The following is a 21,332-nucleotide window of genomic DNA, read 5'->3' as shown; positions in this document are numbered from 1 at the left end:
GCTTCACTTTCCTGGAGAATTGCTCTTAATTTTAAACCTTTGTAACTGGCGCAATAAAACAACAATTTTGCCAGTGAGAAAAAGGGATGAAATCCAGCACTTGGGCTTAATGTTCATCATCGAGTTAAGGAAGTTCGGAGAGCAGTCAAGAACCTAGAGGTGTTCTCGAATGGGCCTCGATCAATTTCTTACGCTTCTACCATGCTCTCAAAACTTCCAGCGTGCATCATAACTTGATGATATCCGCTAAAGCATCAATCGATTCGCCAAATGGAAGATGATGTTCCAAGGTCTCTCAGAAAAATTAAAAAAAAACTGCTGATGGACACACGAGAGGAACGCGAGTGCCTTCAACAGTTTTTCTAGCCCCGAAAGTGTATTTCTGATTTTCTTACAAAACATGGGAAGACCATCTCTGTTTGGTTTAATTAGAATATTGCATGAAAAAGCAAAAACTATATATTTACATCTGAGAAGGGGCGATGACTGTGCTCGCAAAACCAAATCTGGAACATTTCTGCTCTATAATTTCCGGCCGTGCATTTGTTAAAAAAAAAAAAAAAAAATTATGCACACTCAGCTCCAATAGCGGCTATCCAGCAGCGATACTCTTATGTCAAGTATCTCAGTCACTTTGTGTTCAAATTATCGTTTGCTTGACATGATGATATTTGTTTGGTGTTTAAATGATTAAAGGACACTAAAGGGAGTTATCCTTCGATGCATTTTATCCTTCCTTTTCACCCTCGTCCAAAAAATTGTTAAATGTCTGTAGGGTTAAGATGCGCGTCTGAAATGTGACTTTAACTTACAGTAAAAGAACTCTAAAAATATTGTATGCTAATATTGTTAGAACCAAACCAAGAAAATTCAATTTCTAACATCACTGGTACTTTATTCATCTTATTATTTTCAGCCAAAAACATAATCAAAGAAGTAATACAGCACTGAAATCGAGTATGCTTTTCACAATAATGTACATTAAATATTAAATATAACATCATTCAACCTTGGGCGCTCTTCCCTCCGAAGGTGGTAAGGACTGACAAAGGCCCTTTTCTACTCCAGCGCGCCTTACCCTCTGAAAACAGGAAGAAGAAAAAGGCCTGGAGTTCTTCCATTTCATTGGTCCCTTGTTTTGATAATGTACACCGAATAAAGTAATTCATGCAGATTAGACTTCGATGGCGGAGAAAATGTCGGCAAAGCCGGTCAACCTCGAAAAAAAATATTTCGCGAATTCAAGTTTTCCGGCTGCGTGGTATATTTTTGCTTTATTTTGTTTGTTTGTTTGTTTGTTTGTTTGTATTTTACCTTTTTTTCCATGGTTTTTCCCGCCCTCCCGAGACTTTAAAGGGAAAGGCGCCCTCGGAACGGGTTGGTAGTGTTCTATTTCCGAACGCGAAACTCCGGCCCTATCAATAGCAGATTTGCGCGTTGTCGTCATTTCACTACAAACACCAGAATTCATTTCGTTTTTTCTTCATTATTTACAGTTTGAATTCCCAGTGGGGTTTAAATAACAATTACCCTAATAAGCATAAGAAACAGAAAAAAAAAAAAAAAAAATGAAGGATTGTAATAGTTGTAATCAAAGTCAATAAAGTCTTGAGATTCTAATATTTTTAAGCTTGTTATTACAATTATACACGATTTATTACCTGGTGAATCATGAATGTACCAACTAATTGAACCAAATTGTTCTCTGCCGAGTCATGTACAAACTTTCTGCACTACTATTAACTGACTGATATGCTGAGTGCTAGAAAATCGCAATACCATAATCGCACTCAAGATGGTATAACATGACTATAAATTAAATTGTGAATTAACTTAGCATTAATTTTTGCACCTCCTCTGACTTTCAAGATATAGACAAACACCCGTTGTATGCTTTTGTTCTTACAGTACGGTACCTTGCTCATTTGCCTTTAAACTATGTTCATCTGCTGTAGGTCAGATTTTCTCACGAAGATATTAATTCTTTCGTTTCCTCGTCGTGCTCATTCAGCTAAAATGTGGATTAATGTAATGTTTAAAAACAACAAATCTGGACAGAGAAACTGGAACAGCTTTTTACAGTATCTGCGTTACATGTCACGAAGAGGAAAAACTGCAACTTGTCTTTGTTGCTGAGGTCGTTTGCGAAAGAGAGCAAGTAAAGCTGATCTGTATTCTGGCATGCGGATAGTGTATAATATAGGATTTACAAGAGAGTTTGCAAACAATAAAACCAAAAATGCAGAATCTAAATGAAAACGCACTGAAAGGGACAGTGACAGCCATATTTTATATTTACTGATATACATGACATAAAGCAACATAACGTGTGGCAGGTACAACAGAAGAGATACAACAGTCACAGTCAACAATGTCATGGTCAGTTTTCTTTCTCTACTGGCTGCAACATGGTGTTGAGGCTGCGCTCCACAACGGACTTTAATAACAATGGACGTGTAAGAAGCACAAATGATCAAAAGACAAATAGAAGAAAATATAGTAGGTAAGTAAAAACCGTAATAATGTGTTTCTTCAAACTGTGGAAGAAGTTCAGAAACTATTGCCACCATCCCGGATGTAACCCAAACAGCGGCAATTATTAATCGATATACCCATTTTTTAGTACACGATGTCTGAATGGACGGACCGTCGCGTACATCCGTTCTAAAGCAATGATGACGATGTTTGTTAATGAGCCAAAGAGAAACAAAACTTTGATAACAAATATGAAATAAAATGTCCCATCTCCAATTGAAAGCCACATCCACAAATTACACATTATTCCAGGCAGATAGAACAGATCATACACAGAAATTCCTCCAACAAACATATCTATAACTGCCAAATTTATCACCAGGTACATACTACGCTTGCGGAGATTACGGTTTCTTATAAAAATAATTATCGTACAGAGGTTGAATGTTACTACAGCAACAGACTCAGCTAAGCCTACAGTCATCCAGGGTATGCACTCAGATAAAGACAACATCTCAAAGCTCTGTCCTTTTCGTATTGTTGTCAAAAGTAATTACTCGTCTACCTGTGGAAAGATCAAAATGAATTATTATTATTGTCAGGTTCTTTTAGTAAAACATGCAATTGACTGCAGGGATGCAAAGCTTACATCAATATGGAGATTTAATTTTCGAAAGTACGCCCTGACATTTATCGGCTTTCGATGAGTTGAAAACCAGTTTTTAATATGTTGCTTTCAATAATCAGGTCTGTTGTAGTTTTTAATACGTCTGTAAATATGTTTTCAATAATCTGCTGTAAGCCCTAAATACCGAAAGTTTATGCCTAAATTTCGGAGTCTTAAAGGAAGGAAATTTGGTTCTTAAAAATCTTCAGTTGCGTGAAAGAAGACAAGAGCCCTTTTGGAAATTGCGCTATGGTTCTGTCCAAATATTCGCTTTCAACCCTGTGCCTAAAATGAGCATGTCTGTTCTCAATAATTCCCCACCTCGCCGAATTTCTTATTTGGTTTTTTTTTGTTAAACTGACATCTACACTAAGCCTGCTTGGGCTTCTTGATGTTTTACGTCCTTAAAATATTGTTACCCTTCCTTCTGGAACTCTCACACCCGTTAAGACAACGTTTCTCAATAATGAAGCATACTGTTAATATTTGAACACCAGACCTCACTAAGTTATTTTCTCTTTTGTTATTGACATGTCAAAATATTACATTCAAATTTAGACTAAAATGCACGAACGGACGTTCAAAACCCACCTCAATTGTAAACAACATGCTCTCTCTTTAATTGTTTTCTTACAAATTTACGTTGTAATTAAAGATAAAGACGATTGAGGATGTTTAAACGAGAATACATTTTCTCCAAAGTATATTCCTCTAAAAACAGATGACATGAGAAAGATAGAACATACGAAGTTGCTGCTGAAGATCTTGCTAGTATAAGTTTGATTTTCCATTCACTATAGATTACTTTTGTAGACGAGTCTTCAGAAAAAATTGTCACCAGACCTAGATCGGTACACTGTACAATGCAGGTGACAGAAATCTTTGCCATTGTAAACCAAATGAAGCGATTATTACACAGCTTAGAAAAGAGAAGCACGCTATTCTGTCTTTTCTTTTCTCCGCAACGTCATTTAATTTCTCGCCTTCGGCGCCATTTTTGTTTTTTTTTTTTGGCAAGATTAGCGTTGACGTTATCAATAGTGCTATTTTTTCGTTTATTTTTTTCATTAAATAGCCTCTTAAATCGAAGCAGAATCCGAATTAAACATAACGATGCCGTTGCTTATTTTTTTTCAATCTAAAATGCGCTTGAGTTGTCATCTCCCGATAAATTTATAACATTGAGAATATAATGCTAGCTGTATAACTTGACCTGAGAATTTAAACAAATTGCACCTCAAAACGTCTAGATACATTTAATCGCCCATAAAGAACAAAGTAACGCTTATCTTGGTATTAGAATGTTCAAATGAACTAATTACTAACAAGAGATTACCTTGATAATCTCTTGTTACACTAAATATTCTCGGAGAGAGAACATAATAACCGTGGGAAAATCAACGGCAAAGCACTAATATTCTTTAGGCTAAGCATGTCATCAAAAAGTAACCAGATGCTAGTTCGCTTGATAGCTCAGTTGGTAGAGCACTGCACCGTTATCGCAGAGGTCTTGGGTTCGCATCCCATTTAGCGCTTGTGTTGTGTATATAACTGCGATGATCAATCATGCCTTCATATCTTTCTCCGCAGTTCAAATATATGATCTTCCATATATTCATTTGCATCAAAAGAACAGTTGAATCAACTCTCAAACTTACCTTACTAGAGGCCCTCCCCTTGAATTTCTCGATGTAGAATAAATACAGACTGTAAAGAAAATAATATAATAAGGTAATTGATATAAAAGACTAAGTAAATACGCAATTAGTGATCTGGTTTTTGGTGTTGCAAATTTTGATTAACCTTCGATGCGCACCAAAAGGCCTAAGTTGGCGTAGACTCGATAAAATAATGTGGATAACGTATCCACTAGATATTTAGAACAATTCTGAATATTTCACACACTGAGATGCTTTTTAACAGCGTCTTTCGTTATTTAAACGGTCTTGCTGTGATCCAAGACAAACTTGGAAAAGTATAGAACATGTTATAACTGTTAAGACCTCAGCATCTTTCAATAATTGAACAATGGTGAACAAGAAAATGTGTCGCATCGCGAAACTTGTTCAAAATGTGCACCAACACAACGTCTATTTTCACCTCGCCGCACACAAAGAACTAACACTGTCTATGGTAATGAAATGTTTAAATTGACATTACATTTATTTTCAAGCTTTCTCAAGGAGTGATTATTATAGCATTGTAAAAACAAATAAAGCACACAGCATTAAACAATTAAAGGTCTTTCCAAACTTTTACGAAAACAGTTACCGGAACAAATATTGGGAAGGTAAGTGAAAAAAAAAAGTTGAAACGTCTTTAACTTACCCAGTCGCAAACAAGATGTTCTCTCTGGTGAATCTTTTTGTTAAAAGATCTGATAATTTTTCTTTCTGTAAAGAGAAAGACAGGTTTGACATTTTGAGCACAAATATATCCTAAAAGAGTGATACACCGCTATAAGAGATAGACTGATATAGATAGAAGCAAATATTGATGAGCAAGTTTTTGTGTTAAGTTTAATTTTCCATTAAATACAAATTGCTTTTGTCAGGATGTCTTATCATCCATTTGTGAACAGCACCAGACAGGTAAAGAACCTAAATAACGCAATTAACTTGGAAATAATTAAAAACAAAAAAACACTTCCTTTTCTCGGAGGAAAACGTTCCTTTCTTCTGATCCGAGATAAATTTATAATGTTGAGAACACGTCATATAGTTGAATGCAAGGGCCTAAATATTTTAAGACAATTTAAGTACAATGACAGGTGAGATAAAACGAGTTGCCTGGCGTTCAAATTTACCACATCATCATAACGTCTATATATGCAATGCGCGGCGTACGCACAAAAAAAGAAATTCACTCTCCACTGTGTTATTAAACTGTTTTAGCTGACAGTGGAAATTATCATCCATTTAACAAATAGATTCCATGTTGCCGTGCGTCTGTTCAGTAATAGATCACAGATGACGTCAAAATGTGCTAGAAACAAATAAGTGGCACACGAGGCGATAGCCGAGTGTGTCAGTGATGTTCTTACCACATTTTGACGTGTTCTGTGATCTATTACTGAACTGACGCACGGCAACATGGAATCTATTTGTTTTATATAATAACGAAACAAACTGCTACAGATAAAGCTTTTTTTATTTCAAAATCTTTTAACGTAACTCGAAAGCCGGCCTTTGCCCACTTTGGCGAACACGAAAAAAGCCATTTGACGTAATCTATTGTCTATACAAATTGAAGCAATTTCATTGGTTGCTATGCGTAGCAAAGAATTTTGATTAGTCCAGGAAAATCACGCCACTGTCAAACTTGACTCGAGCGTCGCTTCTCGTGGAATGAAAACTTACAGCGAAAGCAAAATTGAGCTGCGAAATCTACAGATCTTAAAGAAAATGCTGGATAAATCAAGTCAGAGCAGCCCTGTGAGCCGAAAAGCTTGGATGTTGCTTCGAATATTGCAGGAGTTGAAAACCTACGCTCGAAAAACTTGCGGTTGCGGTCAACCTGGAGGCCATTCGATTCGAGTTTTGAATGAAAGGAACGTTAGTGATGGTGGAAATTTGTGTCCTCTGCGGTTGGTGATTCTCAAATCAGTGTGAAATAGTGTCGGAGACACCTTTTAGCTGCGATACAGTTGGCCGTGAGCTGTAGTGAGCTATACTTTGCTCGCCGCTGTGCCCTGAAACGGACTGGAACATTCGCATCGGAAAGCAAGGTTATGTGTTTATTTTAACTGTTTTAAGAAGTGGTTTTGATGTTTCATTCCAGACAATCACTGTGTCAACAATTATTTTGAGACTGAGAAAAGTTCAATGTTTTAAATAAATTTTATCTCATAAGCATTTTGTTTATTGGGTTTGTTATATTCGAGATAAAGCAATGGTTCTCGGCTTGCCAAGACCAATTTTGTGTTTGGTTTAGTCTCGCTCGACTGCTGACTGAGACTGCTCAAGTATTTTTTTCCGAGTCATTTTCTAAAACAGAAACGGCTTTATCTTTCTTCTTCCTGCTAGACTATGCTTCTGGTACCTGTTCAATGCCTGGACAAGACTTTCTTGTACCTTATCTTTTGCCCAGTCATGTAAAATATTATCTAAATTCTCAAAACTTTCCGCCATTTTAAAACACAGAGGTAAAAACTTTGAAATGATGACGTCAATCGTGCGTCTGTCCTCTAATAGATCATAGGCGAGAACCAATCAAAATGCGAGAATAACTTGGTTTATTATATAATTTGCAATAGACTTCAACCCACCTTGATAGGAAACTGTAGATCCTGGTAAGTAGTCTCCGTGTAAATGAAAAACCAGTCACACTTCAAAGAGAGATATAATATTGGTCCACCGGAAAAATGACAAAAATAATTGAAAACAAAGTGTTAAAATTCTATGATCCTAAATAACTACTGACTTAATGTTGGTGTATTTCCATCTTGAACTGTTTAGAAAAGGGGCATTGGACCAAAACGTGTGCGAGAACATAATATAATGGGGCCTAGATAAGCTTAATATCATTTTTGAGTTGCTTCTTGATCTGAAACAAAAGAATTTCTATCTTTTCTGCAGAGTATTATTTGATGTCAACTAGAAACTCCGTAAAAACGTTCGAAGAAACAACATTCAAACAGCAAATGTAACATTCACAGGGTGAAAACGTTTCCCGTGCAAAGCGATTTTCTGTTGGTGTTAAAACAGTACTTAAACTTAACGTTCTATAGATTTTTAATGAGAAACTTCTTGGCAAGGTATTTGTTGTTTTTCTTCAAAAATGATATCATTTGTTTCGGCGATGACCGTCTAATGTTCGCATTCATTTGTGTCAAAGAAGGCAACAGCCTTTTTTTGGAAACTGCGCTAAGATTAGGTTTAAATATTCGCTGTTAAACGGTAGCACACGTTTCTTCTCAATAATTCTCAACCTCACCGAATTCCTCTTTTTACTGATCGAAAATATCACGCCTGAAGTTAAGACTTATTAAGCTACGCCCACCAACATTCGTCGCTGCTTGATCTTCTTGATGCTTTTCGTCTTCAAAAAACTATGAACCCTTCGACCTCGACCTCACTAAATTAAATTCTTCTTTATTATTAACATTATTTTCTTTATTTATGACTGAACTGTAAGAACGTTTGCTGATTGAGAGCCGTGAAGCTTTGGCCAAATGTAGACAGCCTTACTTCGCTCGTACAAAACGGATTTCGGTGCGTAACTATTCTGCCGATGGATTATTTTATTGAAAAAAGCCCAAATTATTCAAAATTTCTTTTCCTTTAAGAGTTCCTCTCAGCTGCCTTAGAAATTTAAAGTTATTCAGGAATGTCAAAGGCTCTAATTTCACTTTAGCGAATTACTGACTCTCTGTTCAGTGTCGACTATTATATTGTGGTGGCCCTGAATAATAGCTTTTCACTGTTATCCGGTAACTGTCTACCTTTCGGAAAACCTTGAGTCTACTGCCTCGAAGACTGCCTTTTGAAGCCAAAATAAAACTGATGGCTAGTTTAAACTAAATTTGCTTTAAAACAAAGAAGTGACTGCATTCACCGAGAATTGTTTACAATATTTCCTTGGCTGACTTTGGTCTTAAATAACGATTTTGAAGAGCTCTCATTATAGCATTGGGCATTTTTATTTTTTCTTGATGTTTTTTTTCGCCACTAAACAGGATAAACCTGCAATAACAATTATCGGTAAAAATTCAGTGTCTTTAACCTACCTTGCCAATAGGAAACTTCAGTTCCTGGTGAGTGGGTTTTACAAGCAACTCAGCAATGGAAAACAATCACCCTGCAAAGAGATCATTTGGTTGCCTATAAAAATTGACAATTTTGCCTCGACTTATGCGATATTGAGTCGTGGGAAATTGACGCATTTTAATTTTAAGCAGGTGAGGACAATGCAACTCTGCTCTAAAATATTGCTACCCGATTGCACAACCTCAACACGTAACCCGGCTATTATGCGTTCAGTTCAGTATTTTTCTTGTTCTAACCTGAGAATATTGAAATGTAGAAACCTTCCGTTCTCTTTGGTAAAATATTCAGATTTGAAGCGAATGAATAATTCTGTTTTAGATTTCGCGCTATGCGCAAAAACCGAAACGTTCAAGACTCTTGCAACAGTTGAAAGATTAAAGGTTAAAGGGACTTCATTTTATCTTCGGTTTTAACGCAGCACTCTGAGCTAAACGCCGGGCTTAATGTTTCATAATGAATTGATGCGTATTGGCGACTGTACTTTATGGTTCAACGTTGGAGCTCATCAACGAATCTCTTTTAATCTGTGTCAAGAGCAAAAATACAGTTCTTTTTACGTACAACTAACTGTGGATCATTGAATGTAGCTTACTTTTCTTCCAATAATACTCGAATCGTTAAATTTCCTCATTTCACCAGCCTCAAGACTACATCACACTTGATTTTAACATCGAACTTTACCTGGGTTCTTTTTCTGCTTATAATCTTCCTGAATGTTTGTCTTCGTTCAAAAGGCCCTTTCAGCTGGAAGTTACAGACCTCGACATTTTTCTAAATGCTGCAACCCGGAATTTATACAATAGTTTAAGCTTACCTTTGTCGTCGTTTCTTTGGCCTATCATTGTTCTTGGCGGGATAGCTACAACTTTCTTGTTTTCGGCGGTAAAGCAAAATGTTGTGAAAGATGCCATTATAATATTTAGGGCTACAGCCTAGGCGAATTTGATGTAGACCTGTATTTGAAACTTTAAAGTTTTGAATTTCTTATTATTGGAACGCCCGCAATACCATGCTCAAGTTTGTAGCAGCTTGAAAGAGTTCTATTAATCGACAGGTTCAGCTGTTTCTCTATTTTTGTAAAGAACTGCATAAAATATTTGCCCTTACCAACAGATCACAAGAGACTTGCCATTCGAATTCTCGGTTATGTTTTCAGATATTGGACAGTTAAGCGAGACGTTCACTTAAGGAGTTCTCCAAGACGGTAAAATAACTGTAATGCAGAGGATACGTGTTAAGCGATTGGTTTCAGTGCTAATGAAGAACAGTCACTGCAAACTATAAGATAAAACTCATATTGCGTAATTAAGTAGAAGAATTAAATGTAAACAATCTGTCAAAATGCTCTGGCTTTAAATAGTAATTAGTTGAATGTTTTTCCGTTTCGCTTTTCATCTGTCTGTGACAAAAAGACAAACATCACGCTTCAAAGTGAATTTTCCGCATACGGGAGCCATAATCGGGGACGGAGACTGTAAGCGCGCACCATTTCTAGTATTGGGCTGTCCCCATGATATGGGACAATTTTTCTATTTTTAAAACAAATTGCGCCATCATGTGCGGCACACGCGCGTACATGCTGTGTGTATTTTTGTGGATGCAGCGTGAGGAAATGACGTCTGAAATTCCCGAAATGTTTGATGCTTTTGGCCCACAAATCAATACGTTCATGTCCGTTGGAATTTTGCTATAGTATTTTCGTCGTAAGCTACTCCAGTTTGAGTCAAGTAAGACAGTGCCGAATTTAGTTATCTCCCGCTTTATATCGCTGACCAAGTTGTGTTCCGATGCTTCTTTTGCAAGAGCTCCACATTACTCCACTCTAAGTTTCACATATTCTGACATATGTTGAACGAAGATTAACAGCTTTTCCATAACACAACAAAAAGCCAGTTGGATATATTTGGATATAGCACCGTTTCAGGACTTCAAAGTTTCCCTCCTCTTGCCACAGGCTTGCGAGGATTTCGCCAGTCTCTCTCGACCGAAAAGTAAAACAAAGTAATTGCAAGTTTGAGTTTTGCCTAAATTGTAAGCAACGCTTGATGCTTTATCAAGAGCTTTATAAGAGCGCCCGCCGATGCGTGTTTTGTACAATCAGTAAAACATGACGAATTGGACTTCCCCACTTTCGTGTGTAAACGTACATCGAATTCATATAACATCTCTAGTTTTTAAATATGTTTAAGGTTGATAAATGTTTGAGAAAATATTGAAAGCTTAGCTGAAAATATGTGAATACAGCAGAAATAATCAGCTTTCTTTAATCAACTCGAATAGCAACGGTACTCGAATAAAGATTTCGATTTTGTTGGTTGAGTTATCAAAACTCCTTGTTTATTTTATTTTCGCAGTGTAAAATTTCACTATGTTAAAGAAATACACATGATGTTAGTAGCCTTTTGGCGTTGGTGAAAATTGCTGCAGCATCTCAGCGCAAAAGACAACGAAAGAAATCTTTGTCAAGATTTGTTGACAATTGAAAACACCGACTCGGATTTGAAGGTGCACGCGCTGTACTATGCAAATGAGCTACTTATGTACGCGTCAGACTTTCCCTTAAAAAACTTTTGCAAACTCGCCAAACAAACAGAAACAATAAGAAACTATCAAAAACAGGGTTTGGTTATGATTAAGCATTGTTTGGGAAACTCTCAAATTAATTCGATACCAGAGTAAAGAGTTTTCTTTCATAACTTTTCTTTACAGAACAAACGCAAGAGCTTACGCGTTCAACTAACGCGAGCACATATTATTATTCATTGACATCGCGAAATTGTCTTGTTTTCGACCCTGAAAAATTCACCTTTTCCATTTGTTTAGCGCATAAAGCTACATATAAGAGCCCTGGATCTAATTTCCTGACTTATTCCCTGCCATCACTGTGAAAAATCTGCAAGACAATCTCGCCACTCTCACCATTTGATCACGCAACGTGACAACATCCACGCGAGAGCCCCCGACATGTGCGTGGATCCGCGCGTATAAATGACGTCAGGATGGCGCAATTTGTTCTAAAAATAGAAAAATTGTCCCATATCATAGGTGCGCGCGGATCCCAAGACTTACGGTCTCCGTCCCCGATTATGGCTCCTGCCGCATAAGAACTTTGCACTAAACATGCAACAGGTGATATCTATGGTAAAAAAGAAAAGTATCAGGAAACATACCACGAAATATGTCTAAAGACTCTCTAAACTGCGTTGCTAATAAAAAAAAATCAAAACAAAACAAAACAAACAGCGTTGTCGGGAAGTTGATTCAACCTCCAAAACGGGAGAACAGTAAAATTGCATTAATTCTGTACCAAATATCTTCGTGTAAACAAACTGTCAATATGCTATACGTTGGCTTAACTGTCGGGAATCAAGAAATAAACATCAAGCTACTAACTGTAATATTCTAGAGCCAATAAACCAGCCAAAACTCGAGAACGCAACTCTATTTTAATTCAAGCGACTGACAACGTGTTTCATCGGACCGAACTACTGGAAAACTACTGGAGGAGAGGTTACACAGCTCACAACATTCTACACTCCCCCACTAAGCCATGAAAACTAGTACAATAAATCAACGACAAAACTTAGCTTGCAGTTCTTAAGTGTCTCTGTCCCAATAACCTAAAAAGTCACTTAATGACAAAATCAGCCAAGTATTGAGGGGCGTGTCTGTTCCTAGTAGGGTAACGCTTCTCTGGAATGCCTTGGGTAGTTGATTGCACAGGAACAGCTGGCTCCCTTGGGGTTTCTTCCCACTGCAATTCTGGCTGTTCAGCTGCCGGCGATACTGGAATTGGGTCTGCTGGACCCTCTTGATCAGCAATAGGCGCTTGGGGAATGCAGGATCGCTGTATAAGGTGGTCGTGGTGACGTCTCAAGAGTCGGCCATCTTCTAGCTGAACTGCGAAGGAAGTTGGACCCGTTGGCTCTTTCAACATGCCAGGTAACCACCTTGGTCCTCTTCGGAAGGTTGCTTGCGTAAACTGCTTCCCCTTCCTGCATGGTGCGTTCCTTAGCGTGCCAGTCATGTGCCTGTTTCTGAGAAGCTTGGCTTTGTCGCACTTTCCTTCCGATTTCCGGGTAGACTAGGTCTAGTCTTGATCTGGGTTTCCTTCCTAGAAGTAATTCTGCAGGGGACACTCCTGTTCAAGTCTGCGGGGTGATTCTGTAACGAGCTAGAAATTCTGAAACTCGTGCCTCCACACTTACTCCACTCATCTTCTTCATTCCCTCCTTGAATGTTTGTACCGCTCTCTCAGCCAGTCCGTTAGACGCTGGGTGGTTGGGTGCTGTTCTGATGTGACGGATCCCGTTCTGTTTGAGGAAATCTCCAAACTCTTTGCTCGCGAAGTTGCTGCCATTGTCTGTGACGACAATTTCCGGTAGGCCGTGTGTCGCGAAAGCGATTCTCAATTTCTCAATGGTAGCACTTGAAGTTGATGTATTCATTGGAAACGCCTCCATCCACTTGGAGTGGGCATCCATCACAATGAGAAACATTTTTCCAAGGAACGGACCCGCATAGTCTAGGTGGAGTCGAACCCAGGGTTTATGAGGCCATTCCCAGGGATGTAGAGGGGCTTCTGGTGGTGACTTCCTGTTTTCCTGGCAGGGACTGCACTGGTGAACCTTCTGCTCTAAGTCTGCATTCATTTTTCGCCACCACACATAACTTCTCGCCAACGCCTTCATACGGCAAATTCCAGGGTGTGTCTCGTGTAACTCTTCTACCACTCTTGCTCTTTCCTTAGGGGGGACCACTACTCGATTGCCCCACATCAAACATCCATCTTGAACACTTAATTCATCTTTCCTAGTGAAGTAGGCCTTCAATGCTTCATCTGAGTTGTGATTAGGCCAACCATGCTGAACGAACTTGATTACTTGTGACAGTATTGGATCACATGTGGTTCCGGTTCTGATCTCATTCACACTCACTGGTGTTGAATTGAGGAGTTCCATTGCAAACACAGTTTCTGCAGGCAAAGGTGTAGTTGAAGGACTAACCGGCAAGGGTAGTCGGCTGAGGGCATCAGCATTGGCATGTTCTGGTCCTGGTTTGTACTTAATGGAGTAGTTGTATGCAGCTAGAGTCAAGGCCCAACGCTGAATTCTAGCTGCTACCATAGGCGGTGTGACCTTCTTCTCCTTGAACAATGATTCCAATGGTTTGTGATCAGTCACTAGACTAAAATGTCTGCCGTAAATGTACTGGTGAAATTTCTTCACACCAAATACCAGGGAAAGTGCTTCTCTCTCAAGATTGGAATAATTTCTTTCTGCATTGGACAGTGTCCTGGAAGCATATGCGATTGGATGTTCTGAGCCATCATCCATTCGATCCGAGAGAACAGCTCCCAAGCCATATTGTGTTGCATCGCATGCCAAGGTTAACTTCTTCTGACTATCATAATGGACAAGGAGTCTAGAGGACTTCAGGAAATCCTTAGACTTCTGGAAAGCCTGCATCTGCTCTTTACCCCAATGCCAGCGGGTCTCTTTACGTAGTAAATCATGCAATGGAGCCAACACGCTTGACAGGTTAGGCAGGAATTTCTGGTAGTAGTTAATCATGCCTAGGTACGATTTGAGTTCCGACACATTCTTGGGCGCTGGTGCATTGGTGATCGCTTCGACCTTGTCATCCAATGGTTGAATACCTTCTTTGCTGACCTTGTGACCCAGGTAGGTTACTTGAGGTTCCATGAACACACACTTGTTTTTCCGAAGTCGCAAGCCAGCACTTGCTAGTCGTTTCAAGACTTCTTCCAGGTTGTTTAAGTGATCTTCATCGCAGGCTCCGGACACCAGGATATCATCCACTCGGACAATTACATAAGGAATGTTATGCAGTAGATTCTCCATGTTCCGCTGAAATATTCCTGGTGCTGACGATATCCCGTAGGGTAGGCGGTTGTACTGGAACAACCCCTTGTGTGTGTTAATGGTGGTGTACTGTTTAGATTCATCATCCAGAAGAAGCTGCTGGTAGGCTTGGCTCATGTCCAACTTCGTGAATTTTTCACCTCCTCCTAGTGTCACCAGGAGGTCTTCAACCCTCGGGATAGGATAACTGTCCAGTTTTGAAACTTGATTGACAGTTGTTTTGTAGTCTCCGCAGATGCGAATTGAGTCGTCTGGTTTCAGAATAGGTACAATGGGAGCAGCCCATTCCGAGAACTGAACTGGTTCAATCGTTCCCTCATCTTGTAGCCTCTTGAGTTCAGCCTCAATCTTCCCTGTCATCGCATATGGCACTGGTCTCGCCTTCAAGAATTTTGGTTGTGCCTCTGATTCCACATGAATTTTCGCCTTTGGGCCCTTGAAGGTCCCAAGTCCTTCTCTAAACACTTCTGAGTACCGGTCAACCAATTTTTCAAGTGAAGACTCTTGGTTGTTTTTGACAACTTGCATTTTGAACAACTCCTTCCAGTTGAGTGTCAGAACTCTCAACCAGTCTCTTCCCAGTAAGTTAGGCCCGGATCCTTCCACCACGAGTGTTTGCAGTTCCACTTCTTGTTTCTCATACTTCACAATAACATTCAAAGTTCCTATGACCTTGACTAACTCACCTGTATACGTTCGGAGCTTCACTTTAGCAGTTTACAATTGCTTTCGGTTCGTCACCAGATTCCCTGCAATAATTCTCCTGTAGGTTTCTTCGTTGATGATCGTAGCAGCGGCGCCAGTGTCCACTTCCATGCTCGTCTGAACTCCGTTTAGCTGTAGCTCGACTCGAAACGGTTCTCTCTCCGCGGCGTTTATGTGAAACATCGTGTATTCTTCGCATTCTTCCTCACCCGACTCGTCTGTTGCCTCCAGGTGATGTGTATTTCCAAATTTGCCGCTCTTTCGAAACACCGGTTTACGCCTACCGAGACATTGGCTTGCCTTGTGACCCTTCTTACGGCATTTGTAGCACTCTTCGTCTTTATACCTGCACTTATCAGGATCGTGGAATTGTCCTCCACAACTATAACATTCTTTTGTCGGCCTTTTCGGATCCCTTGGTGGCTGCTTCGGTGGGTCTTGGGTCACGCGGTGAACTTGCGATTCTTCGGGTTTCTCACTCAGATTTCCAGCAATCAGATCACGTGTATTCCTGTCGGCAATTTCCATCGCGGTGGCTAATTCCATCGCCTTCTTGAACTCTAGTTGACTTTCAGCAAGTAATCTCCGCTGTATCTGTTCGTCGTTCAATCCGCAAACCAGTCGATCACGCAGCATTTTCTCCAGTTGGTCGCCAAAGTCGCAGTGCTCCGATAAATTCCTCAGTTCGGCGACATACTGTTGTATTGTTTCTCCCTGCTGACGAAAGCGGCTGTTAAACTTGAAGCGATACACGATAGATGATGGTCTAGGATTCAAATGATTCTTTACCAAATTAACCAGCTCTACGAACGACTTGTCGGCAGGCTTCCTTGGATTAACCAAATTCCTGATGAGTTTGTAAGTTTTCGCTCCACACACACTGAGCAGAACCGCCCGTTTCTTGTTGTTATCCGTAATCTCATTCGCCGCGAAATACTGCTCGAGCCGTTCGGTGTACTCAATCCAGCTGTCGTTCTCGTTGTATTCCTCGATTTTCCCGATCAATGCCATGGTTTTGTCCGTACCTCGTCGCCAGTGTAATATTCTAGAGCCAATAAACCAGCCAAAACTCGAGAACGCAACTCTATTTTAATTCAAGCGACTGACAACGTGTTTCATCCGACCGAACTACTGGAAAACTACTGGAGGAGCGGTTACACAGCACGTAACTAAAACTTGCTGGAAGAGCACGAAATATACAAATCAAGTTCAGTCCTATAACATTGATGTATATTTTGGCAGACCTATTCTACTTTGTTTATGAAAGGTCGGTCCCTTCTTTTTTTCATGATTTTGTGGTTTTTAAGGTTCTAAGAATTTGGTTTTTTGCTCACTATCAATGACGTCTGCCCAGATCCTCTCAATAGTCCAGGTGAATTGTCTTGTCGATTTTTTGTTTTCTTCTTATTTTATACACGACCAAAGAACTCCGTGCTTTAAACGTTTACCGTGTATTAATAAAGGTCATTATTTTAACGATAAAATTCTTTTTAAGTAAGGTTAAAATAGTTCTTGTTTTGCATTAATGCTTAACATTAATTCAAAGCAACTTTAAAAACATTCGCAAAACAATTATTTTTGGCTAAGCCGCAGAGAGATGGCTTATTGTAATTGATTGGCAAATCACTCTCAGTTATAGCATTTCTGAGGAAAATTTAAAAATACCCGCCTTGATAATACCTCAAAATACCGCAATGGTCACTTCAGGAGTTAACTAGTCAACACGGATTTCTTGCCCAATATTTGCTAATTTCTGACGTTTTTCTCTCAAAAACCCCGCTCATGTTGACAGTCACTTCACCAGTTTTAATCATCTTGCCATTCTATTGATTATTTGACAGACAACGCATCCAACTTGCGAGACGCTAATTTCGTTTTGACTTCCTTTCAGCTGCTTCTAAAAAAGTTAATACTTTGAAATTCTTAATTTTGCCTTCACTACACAACCGAACACACTCAAAGGTTGAGGCATGGGCGGGTTGGTCAGCCAGGCCTAAGATATCTTTTATTTGCAACAATAACCTTACAACAACGTGGATAAGAGACACATCAAGTAACGTCCTACATGCGCCAAAGCCGGACAGGTAAACCCAAGCACCTCTTGTTAGGAAAAATAGGGACCGTGTACCCCCGACCAAATGCAGTAGCGCCACCTTTGGGGTTTTAAGGTTGATTTAAAGACAACAGAATGAAAAAACAAATCACATGACGCTAATTACACAATAAAATAAGCCTTATGGGAAAGTGTTAGTGGCAAGGCTGACCGTAGAATGTCACAAGTTTCTCGACCGTCTCTGTTTACAAAGGTACTACCCATGAGCCTCGCGTATTACTCTCCCACCCAGTTCTCCGTTCCGGTCGGCAAAATATTAATTTATGTCAATACCGATTATCACAAATTACATTTTCGACTTCTGTTCGAAGTCATTATCATGCATAGCTGTCTTCATCTTTTTCATGTCGGTTTTTCGTAATAATAATAATAATAATAATAATAATAATAATAATAATAATATAAATTTTACTGTGAAGGAGGGAAGCGTAAGGGAAGTATTACCGAGTCTGCGATGTAGAACTGCAAGAGATTATCAAGGTAAGAGAGTGAATCCCCCATACAGGTCCTCTAACTAAGGTAATCCCTGTTAGGCCCGGTTCATACGTCGCATTTTTGCCGTGTCGAATTCAATTCAACAAATTGAATTCGACGTCTGAATTGGCTGCCGCATTTCTGCCGCACGTTCGACTGGTCTTGTCGCATTATCCGACAGAAATGCGACACCGTTTCAGACCTCGAATTTCTGCTGTGTCGAATCTAATGCATGCATTATGTTAATGTATTGAGCATGCGTAAATGTTTTCCCGCAAAAGAAAAAGGAGAAACTTGGCCATTCTCGGCCCAATGCAACCTGAACACAAACTGCTCTGTTGTCAGCATTATCCTTCTCGTTCCACTGGCGGACAATTTTTCGCAAAGTTAAAGTCCTTCGTCGCTCCATATTTTCGTCCGCCATATTGGCCGACATACCCGATGCAATTCTGAATCAAGTGCGACACAAGTGCGACGTATGAATCCACAGTCGCATTTCTGCCGCACTTAATTGAATTGAATTCGACACGGCAGAAATGCGACGTATGAACTGGGCCTTAAGTTATTTTAAGACATTGTACCGAGTTCTTCCGCGGATATTACCTCGCGCGCTGCGTTGGTGTTTTCGTGGAGGATCTGTTTATGTTTCGTTTCGTTTCGTTTCAAAGCAAAGGAAAACCTCCAACGCTGTGGGGATGTCTTCTTTGACATTTTCATTACAAGCAAAGGAGCTTCGGCTCTCGGTGTGTTTTCATACATTTCGAAACTTTAATAGGAGTTTACATAAGAGACGGATGTCCCCTACACAAACAATAACAACTGAATGAACGGCGGAGAAATGAGTAGACAAACGAGTGCAAAGCAAACAAACGCCCAAACACAAGCTTGGCAACCAAACAAACAGATGGTCGAAAGTGCATGTCTCAAGAAGTTCCAACGACTCCAACTAAAATAACTTGAGACGGTTTATTCCTTGACAGTTTACAAACCATTTGCTTGAAAAATATGAATACGAAATCTTTTATAACAAACAAAATTAAAATAATCGCTAAGGCGCCCGTGCCCTACTGCTACAGTTCATTCGCATGGGCGAATCGGCGAAATTAATTCACAACGGTGCAGGAAGACGCTCGCTGCCCAAGTAGCAAAAGCAGTTTTAGCAGCAACGGCAACAACGCCAAAGGCAAAACCGATTAAAAAACGACTTAATATTCCACTTACGAATCTCGCGAGAATTTAGATTCATTCAGCTTCTCCATACTGTCAGAAATATCCCAAACAGAATATGTAGGAAAGCGTCAAAATTCGATATTCGACACAATGGACCTATATTATGGAATGAAAGTGATGAGAGATTTAAGATTCTCACTCCCTATTCATTCAAAGGAGAATTATCCTCGCATTTCATTAATTTCTATTAAGCTTTACTACTAATTGCTATATTTTGGTGTTTCTGTTATTATTTTTTTTTGTTTACTTTTTATTGTATACATGTTTGAGAATTACTTGTTCTGTAATTTATTTCCTTAATTGAGTGTGTAAAATGCAAAATGCAAAATGTAAAATGCCTCTTTTCTGATCTTATATTTATTTTCAAATAAATGGTGGTCACCCAACTAGTTTAGCTCTTTAGTTATTTTGGGTGACCAGCAATTGTATGTATTGTTAATTTATTCATTGTTTAGTTAGTAATTAAGTTAAATTTATAGTTCGAATAAACCTTGTTGTTGTTATTGTTGTTAAAAATTGGCCGTCGTATAGTTCACGTTCTCTCGAATATGCAGAATGTCGCTGTTTCACGCTGCTGTTTTGTGACCTTTTGTAGACGACGGCAAAGAAAAGAACAAAGAATTGTAACGCAAGCTTACACAGCCATTGTTTTAATTGCCATTTCCGCTAAAGTTTGCATAATTAAACTCCCTAAAACCGAATAAACGGCAAAATAATGAACAGCCAAACGAGCACAGAACAAACGAAAGCCCGGCCGAACAAAAAGACGGCTGAGAGTGCAAAAAACATCTGCTATAAAACGAAATCAAAACTTATAAAATGGCGTTCCCGCCATTTTCGGCGTCTCAGGTTGTTTCGAGAAAGTCGCTTCGGCTGTCCAGGCATCGCGCGAGTAGCATCCTCAGAAGAACTGGGTACAATGTCTAAAAATAACTTAAGAGGGATTACCTTAGTTAGAGGACCCATATGGGGGATTCACTCTCTAACCTTGATAATCTCCTGGTGATGTTCATTCACAACGTGTTTATCTTCAAGAGGAAAGCTTATCGTGTCGAATGCGTCTAAAAAACCGCTCCGAATTTGTCTTAATTATATTTTAGCTTCAGCTGATAAACAGCGGCCATGCTGACAGTTCTATGGCATACACAAAGTACGGTAAGCTTTCCTCTTGAAGCCATAAACACGTTGTGAATGAACATCACGTAATACGAAAAAGTCATGACCCCACACACAGAAAATATCCTCACGTGGTGCATTTCGATGTACCACGTGATTGCTTTGAAACAAACTCGCGGCATCAAAAACGTTACTCCGAAGGCGGCAAAAAAATCGAGTAGTAACGGGCAACGGGCAACTGGCAACGAAGAAAGAGTACGTAAAATCGCCAAAATAGGGAATCTCTTAGCCTGTGAATCCCAATTGGGGAGCTAACGTAGGAGCTAACGTAAAATTCCGTTTATAAGCCTTAGGCTCGTACAACAAGTGGTTTTGGGTGCGTTTGCAAACGGAGAGCTTACATCCGGAGTGGGCTTACACCATTATGAAAAAATTGCTTCCACATGAGCTGATGAAAGATAACTGATAATCAAGATAATCATTCCATCAGGCTTATATTCTTTGCAAGAACTTTTGGTGACCAGACTGAAAGTGCACTCCTCTTGCTGAACTTATTAGATGTTCTCACAGTAAATGATGTTTGTAGACTACAAGCTCTGAAGTTCACGCATTCTTGGCGCAAAGGCCTACTACCAAGCTTACTTCATGATCATTTCTTTCAACACGCCAGTGAGGGGCATGGATACTACACCGGATATGCATCTAGACAAAATCTATACATATCTAAAGTGCGTACCAATTCTGTTAAACAAACAATTGCTTATACAGTGACTATTCTCTGGGACAATATCCCTACTCATACAAAAGATCTCAATGCCTTCAACTTCTCAAAACATTTGAAACTTTATTTCTGTCTGAACAACATTCTGAAAACTAGTAATATTTCTATATGCTCCTTT

General features: G+C 39.4%; 1 pseudogene; it reads right to left on the bottom strand.

Annotated features, from left to right (window-relative positions):
* Nucleotides 1-1,470: 1,470 nt before the first annotated feature.
* On the bottom strand, nucleotides 1,471-9,112 carry LOC149097929 (uncharacterized; annotated as a pseudogene).
* Between the last annotated feature and the right edge of the window lie 12,220 nt (nucleotides 9,113-21,332).

Source organism: Orbicella faveolata, unplaced genomic scaffold (genome assembly GCF_042242905.1).
Source record: "Orbicella faveolata isolate gen_17 unplaced genomic scaffold, um_ofav_v1 contig_46, whole genome shotgun sequence".
Taxonomy (NCBI): Eukaryota; Metazoa; Cnidaria; class Anthozoa; order Scleractinia; family Merulinidae; genus Orbicella; species Orbicella faveolata.
Note: the sequence above shows the minus strand (reverse complement) of the source record. Positions and strands in the feature narration are given on the sequence as shown.